General features: G+C 34.0%; 1 protein-coding gene across 1 annotated transcript in view; it reads left to right on the forward strand.

Moving 5' to 3' along the window:
• The window catches only part of LOC105361650 (protein trachealess-like), a 253,050-nt gene that overhangs the window by 71,928 nt on the left and 174,227 nt on the right, over positions 1-6,895 (forward strand). The window lies entirely within an intron of this gene.

The raw sequence follows: 6,895 nt of genomic DNA on the forward strand, positions 1-6,895 counted from the left end.
AGAGAGAGAGAGAGAGAGAGAGAGAGAGCTTTCAGCGAAGAAGTCAAGTACGTAAACGCCAACTATCCCATTCGTGGAGAAAGAGACGGGAGGGGGGAGGGTGGGGGGAGCAGACCGCGAGCAAAAGGGCGAGTGTTACACGCGAACGTGGGATATATCAGCGGAAGCTGCTCGTAATTAGTAGGAATCGACTATTAATCCGCGTGTTACGCCGACGACGAGCACGAGCCTTTCCTTCGGCGCTCCCTTATATAGAGAACCACTGGCGAAGCTAATCCTCCGCTTCGGGAGCAAGCGAGACTTGTGCTGACCTTTTTTTAGTCGATTTGGTAAAGTAACGCAAGTGATTTCTTAGAGCGATTGCCATTGTTTAGTAACCGTTACTAGGGAAAGTAAGTCGCGCGCAACTCTTCGAACGGCGCGCATAAATCTAAAATGCGAGGCGTGCCAAGGTCTTTTATTTGATAATCGAATCACTTTGCAAGTTGCTGGAAAAATATTGAGAGATTAGATGATTGGCAGTGGGGCTTGAATCGAGTGGCAGCCTCTACATGATGAACGGCACAGTCGATGTTTTTGTCTCAAAAATATTTTCAATTCATGACGCTTCGTGAACATTATCTCACTTGTAGCGTGATGAATGTTGGATCTGTCGAACGAGTTGTTACTCCAGTTGTTTATCCTCTTCCGACTGAAGGGGGCATTCAGGAAACTTATATCTTACCAATTGAATAAGTATTTGAAAATACTATGGTTAGACAATTTTTAATTTTATTAGATATGCAAATTGAACGTTAAACTTTTAATTTCTAGAATTACATCTTATTGTTAACATTGTAGATATGTATAGAATTGTAGAATTAGACAATATCGTTGTAGTCTTATTGCTGCTAAAATTTTATTTCTACAAAAGTATTGTTGTTGACAAAAATTTGTTAAGTATTGAATATTTAAATATATATATTACTAGCAGTTGCCATTACAATATCAAATGTTTGTATTATTATTTATATCGAACGAGAAGACTGCCTTGGTAATTTCATTAATATATCCACAATCTAGTCGATCTTGTTTTTACTTGGCTCGCGATCCGAGCTAAATTGTTATTGTAGGAAATCTCCGGATTTTGTAAGGCCGAGGTGGCTTTTACTAAATTTAGAAAATATAAAAAGTCTACGCATTCCCGTAAGTTATCGTCTACCTGTAAAAACATCGTGTAAAATGTGAAACTCGGATTCATCAGAAACCGCAGACCCAAGGTAGAACTTACTCACTCTCTCCCGCTCCCTCTCTCCCTCTCTCCCTCTCACTCTCTCAAATCCCCTCTATGCCTGTCTGTCTGTCTGTCTATCTTTTCTGATTCCTGGAGTTCATTTATCTCAATTTGCAATCAACGCATAAGCAGAATAATCCTCGCTTCGTAAATCGAGCGGCCCGCTAACACAATATTCTAACCTTTGTAAATTCACCAACGGGGACAAAGGACACGGGTGCTGACAAAACAAAAAGGAGCCGAAAAATAATAATAAAGAAGCAGCGTATAATTTCCTAACTTCTCGAAAAGAATTCTATCCGCGCGACATTAGGCAGCGATCACTACCAGTTGAGCGGGTTCACCTTGGCGTCCACCAGCTCTTGTGCAACGCGAACGGAGTTAGCGTTTTCCCTCATAGGCTACGGGCCCCGAGCCGAGCGTCTCCTTCATCGTCCTTATTAATGAGACCGGAGCGTCAGAGGTGACGGAGGTGAGAAGGAAGAGGAACACGTAAAGGGAGGACGTCGAACGAGCTGCTAATCTCTCTCTCTCTCTCTCTCTCTCTCTCTCTCTCCGCACGCACACGCACACGCACACGCACACGCACACGCACACACAAACACACATACGCGTACCGACACAAACCGTAATCGCCTTTTTCCGGTGCGTCGTCATTCGATGTGAAAAGTCAGTGGGATGATGATATGTTCGCACATTGTGACAAACTGTCGATGAGAGTAACGTGCTTAAGGATAAAGCCTTTGCCACTTTAAAGTTCCCGTGCTTTCGTCTTACTTGTCCCGTGGATAAATCTCGTTTTTCTAGTTTCTATTTATTTTGCTGGATTATTGCCGCGTAGCGTAAATCACGGCTCTGCGTTACATTTTTATCGGGAAATAGTTATGGGCTTGACTTTTTTCACTCGTTTGAGTTTTGTATACGAGCTAGTTGCTTCGTAAATCCCATGAGGGAGCAATGACCTAAATACGCTTCTTGGTAGGAAATTAATTTAAACACTCCGGGTGATTAGAAATAAACCACGACAAATATTTTGTTGCAATCATATTTTGTGAGGAAAAAATGTTACCGTAATGAATCCATATAATACGAAAAATAATTACTAAAAAACTATTAAAGATACGAAGTATAATATGCTTATAGATAAATTTTAAGTCCCGTAAATTTCGGTTATATAACGTCAATTTTATTATACAATTTTTGACTATAGTATCAGCGTAATCAAAAGTATGTAAAAAGGCGTTTATAAATTATATATTGTTAAAAAAAAAAAGAAGAAATTCCTGACTATAGCTCGAGTCATGTTAAATCGCTCATTTTCAACAAATCATGTATTTGAAGATATCGATAATAAAAATTTTACGGCATTGTTAATTAGATTACATAAAGAATATCGTATTACAAATGAAAAAAAAAAAACTTTACAACGATCCCTTTCGTTATTATTGCATTATAAAATAATTTCACATTTCTCGAATGTACGTATAATTATGTTTTTTTTTTGCAAAATTTTAATCACAATATTTATAATATATGTACTAAAGCGGATAATTAAATAATGATTATGCTGCTATGAAAATAATTTATTAAACGTAAAACATTCTTTGGCATAATAACTTCTCATGTTTAATATTTTGCCCGATGAGCATTAATTTTCAAATTAATTACTTGTGTAATAATTACAAAATTTTTATACAAATACGTTTTTGTCAACTTTTAAACAATTTTATCCTTTTCTGCAAATATAATTTTCTCATCTGAGAGTAATACGAATATTTAATTTTCATATTTAATGGAATAAAAATTATTACATTTTGTATTATTTACATATATAGTTATGCGTATATATATACTTTCCTTATTGCTAACAAAATTTATCGATCATTACTGAAAGAAAAATATTGCTGTTCATAAATTTTCAAAATTAATATTTCTCATAAACGAATGAGTTATCGTCTAAGCCAATAGAAAATTAATTACAGTAACACAAAATAATTGTATTACAGAATATGTGCAAAGTTTCCTTACAATAGAAATCGCTACGTTAAAAAAAAAGAAGAAGAAATTACTTTCAACATTACGCATATATTATCCTGTATGAGTAATGCCAACAAGTAACGTAACGCGATCTAACGTAACTCGTAATGTTGATATGAGACGTAAAGAAGATCCTAACTACCTATCATTATCGTCATCGAATAGTCAGATAAACAAATTCCCATTGAGCTCGTAAACAAATAAAAAACAAAACAAAAAAAAAATAAACAAAAAAAAAAAAAAGAAATAAATAAAATAAATATATAAAAAAAAAACGAACATTAAATACTGGCAAGAGTCAGGAAATTAAAAGCAAAAGCCGCAATCCCCTGGCGGTGGCCACCTTAAACGGAGTTAGCTCCCAATGACATTAAAAATGCATGCAACCCCCCCCCCCCCCGCCCCCGCAGCCACTGCCAACACACCCCGCACCCTCGGAGAAACGCTAGCGGCTAATCGGAGAAGATAATCTCGCCGAAGCCGAAGCGATGATCTCGAGCGTCCCGCTGAAATCATTGGCTCGTGCCTGGTGCGGAGAAAGGGTCGCGCGCCTCTACGATACAGAGGGAGCGAGATACCGTGACTTTATTGGCGTCTCGGGGCGCGAGCCGCTCAGTCCAAATGAAGATAGAGCGGCTCTACCCTTCGAGGGGGTGCTTTTCCGTCCGCGTAACTGCCGATGCGCGTGCGACTTTAGCGCGTTCCTAAGAGTTCGGCGATTGTTGGTTTGGAGCTAGGCGGGAACCAGCGGATTCCGACCTCCAAACAGCTCTCGATTGGCTCTCGGCCCGTGACACTGGGAAAACGTTTTTTTTTTTTTTTGCGTTTAATAAGCGTTCGATTGCCTGGCGCTGGTAGCTTACTTAATGCACTTATCTATTGGAAAAGTCCGTAAGGTGTGGTGAGCTTTTTTTTAAAGTTTCTCGATAGTCCAATGTCGTTGAAAGTAATTAATTACTTCAAATAGTTTTTACGAAATTACGAAATTATGATAAACATTGTTATATAAATTTTTATCTGCTTAATGTTAAGACTCTTTCATTTTACAATTTTTCGTTTTGCGTCAGATAAGCTCTGAACATGTTTGTTCACAACAACAACAAATAACAACAAAAACAACAAAAACAACAAATAACAACAAAAACAAAAATAACAACAACAACAACAACAACAACAAATAACATGATGATTGTCTACAAAAGTAAATTTATTTTTTGAATTTCAAAATACATTATGAGGCATTTTTCGCAGTGTAAATTACTGTAATCGAAGGCATAAGCCATTATCTTATTATATTTCATACAAAGGAAAAAGAGCGAGTAAAATTAAAAATTCATCGCTGCTCACGATAAGGTAAAAAAAAATTATGAGAAAAAAATTACAAACAATATTGGTACACAGAGGATATAATTTATGCCAAATATCTTATGATCAATAAGCAAAATTTGATAATATTGATGAACTATTTTTCACAATAGCATAGTAGGTTACTCGGTATCTGCGCTTTCATAAGAAATAATAAATTTTCCTAATATTTGCCGCGATTAAAGCGATTAAAGCGATTGAATCAACCAATAATTTATTATAATAAAGGATAGTTTTATATCGAGTTCTTACAGGTAATTTGAAACAATAAATGGAATAAAGGATGATTATCAGATTTCTTATTATATAGCGATACAAAAAATTGTCTGTCAATTTTTAATTCTACATTGATAATAGACAATAGTAGTGATTAATTGATCAACGCGTCAATTGATATCAAATAATACAAATTATAAAATAACACATCGTAGGCATTGAAAATTCTCTTTTTTATAACTTTAAGTTTTAATTTCACCCTCCAAATTTTTGGACGTGGTGTGCCAAGATATAAAATATTAAAGTATAGCATTTACGATCATACTAACGATTGCTTTTGTACATTAATCGGAACATACTTTTCGTAATCTTTCATATTTTGCCGTAAACGATAAAAAGAAATTATATCTTAATTAATTATATCGTCCGACATTATATCGTAAAAATCAAAAGCGATTAATATTAAAAACACTTAATTAAAAATAATAAAAATAAATGTTAATATTGCATAATACTATACGCTGGTTAATTAAAATAAGTCCAAAAAAAAATCATTATTATCTTTATTTTGCACTTAAGATGAATACCGATAAGGTGTATTTTGAAAAAAATGTAAACAAATTTCTAATATGAATTTAATTTTAATAAATTTTAATTATCCATTATTGTGGTATATTTGTCAATAATTTTTACATATATATATATATGTGTGTGTGTGTGTGTGTGTGTGTGTGCGCGCGTGCGCGTGCGTGTGCGCGTGCGCGTGCGTGTGCGTGTGTGTGTTTAATTTATTTATTTATTACATCTGTATATTTAATATATACTATATATACTATATTAAGTATTATAATAAGTAATATATACTATATTACTATATTGGGACAGGTATTTTCAGAATTAAAAAAATTGAATTTATACTTCTTATCTTTCAGTTATACGAATATTTGATAAAAATTTATTTGGTTCAAAACTATATTCGGTTAGACTTTTACGTTGAACCATTACTTTTCTTGCTAAATATCATTTCGTCGTTTTTATAATAATAATGTTCATTATTTATCTTAAACTTATATCTTTGAACAACATTTTCGACAACTTAAATGCAGTTTGCAATTGCTTTAAAGTTACAAAATTTTGAGAGAATTTTAAAGTGCATAATAAATAATCGATTCATTAGGCATAAAGATTTTCAAGAAATATTATACTCCCACTCCATAATCTTAAAATGAATATTTTTGAAAAACTTTTGAAAATGAAATATTCCCAAATAATAATGAATAATAAAAAAAAAAATAATAATAATAATAAACGATTAACTGACGAAATTCATAGGCCTGTAGTTAAACTTTTATGTATACAAAACTCATTACATTCCACTAAGTATTATTACTTTTATAGATATAAAGTAATAAAAGTGACGAAGTAAAAACGCTTTATTAATAAATATCGACGAAATTATATTTGACTAATATTTGTATTGCACTTGTACTGCTAGCTTATATTGACATTAAGTTGAATTATCTGTAGTGTTAACACATTGGGAAATAATTTTTTTAACGACAGCAAGTTCGTTTCCATTTAAATCCACGTTCAGTCTGGCAAATGCGTCGTGATTTTGGTTTTGCGCTCGAAAGCAACGGTCAATTACAAAATCGACATTGGTCTCTCGACAATAATGGAATTTTCATAATATAACGTTACAATATTGGCCATTATTAAGATAAATACGTAATGAAAAGTGTGCTATTAATGAAAATAATCTTACGATAGGAAAGGATCGTTTGCTAAACTCTAGGGCAATCATTGCCATTTGGCGAAGTAAAAAAAGCGAAAAGCGGTTTGCAAATGTAAGCTAAGGCTCGAGTCACGCGTTAATCTAAAATTTGTGGATGCGCCAACCTTCCCGAGAGCGTTTAAACGAAAAGAAAAGAGATAAATAGATGGAGAGAGTGAGTGAGTGAGTGAGAGAGAGAGAGAGAGAGAGAGAGAGAGAGAAAGAAAGAA

Source organism: Ceratosolen solmsi, unplaced genomic scaffold, assembly GCF_000503995.2.
Source record: "Ceratosolen solmsi marchali unplaced genomic scaffold, CerSol_1.0 scaffold30, whole genome shotgun sequence".
NCBI classification, from domain to species: domain Eukaryota; kingdom Metazoa; phylum Arthropoda; class Insecta; order Hymenoptera; family Agaonidae; genus Ceratosolen; species Ceratosolen solmsi.